This window comes from Arachis ipaensis, chromosome B04, assembly GCF_000816755.2.
Source record: "Arachis ipaensis cultivar K30076 chromosome B04, Araip1.1, whole genome shotgun sequence".
Classification (NCBI taxonomy): Eukaryota; Viridiplantae; Streptophyta; class Magnoliopsida; order Fabales; family Fabaceae; genus Arachis; species Arachis ipaensis.
In genome coordinates this window covers 128003731-128004416 of record NC_029788.2, presented here as the reverse complement: position 1 = coordinate 128004416, position 686 = coordinate 128003731, and the positions used below count along the sequence as shown (strand labels likewise).

The 686-nt window shown below is 23.9% G+C and overlaps 1 protein-coding gene across 1 annotated transcript in view; it reads right to left on the bottom strand.

The window, feature by feature from the left end:
• The window catches only part of LOC107635351 (cystathionine gamma-synthase 1, chloroplastic), a 29341-nt gene that overhangs the window by 11793 nt on the left and 16862 nt on the right, over nucleotides 1–686 (bottom strand). The gene's annotated exons all lie outside the window — the stretch shown is intronic.

The following is a 686-nucleotide window of genomic DNA, read 5'->3' as shown; positions in this document are numbered from 1 at the left end:
TTTTTGCCTTAATGTCTCATATCTATAAACACACTACCTTAAAATATGTTATCTAACTATAATTTTTATATTTCTTTAATCTAGACGGATGTGATCATTAAAATCTCTTAGAAGTACTCTCGGTCCACAATTAGAAAATCATACCAAATCAATACTGCTAAGCATATGTCATTCGACACACTTGCCATAAATATCTGCCTACTATATATTAAATAAAAATGACAATGTTAATTATCTATTAATGAAATTTACCACTAAATTGAAACCTCGCCAAAAATTGTGTGCTATTAATCATGGAGTGAGAATTTATTCTACAAAGATCTAACTACATACACACTTTATTTTTCGGCTCCACTTTTTTTACTCACTTTATTATTATTATATTTTTTTTTGGCGAAACCCCTCTCTTCATAACTATTCTTGCCAACTAGCAAGATAAAGACAAATAAAGACTACAATGACGTAAATATAAAGCATATTTAAAATATTATTTGGATAAAAAATAAAAACACATTGATATTGTTAACAAACTATAATTTAAATAATGATATAATTTTTTTATACTTATCTAAAGATTACAAGTTTGAATCTCACTCCTAATTTTAAAAGAATATATATTAATATTGTTTAAAAATATATGAAAATTTGTAAGTAAATAAAAAAAACTGCTATTAAAAAAAATATGT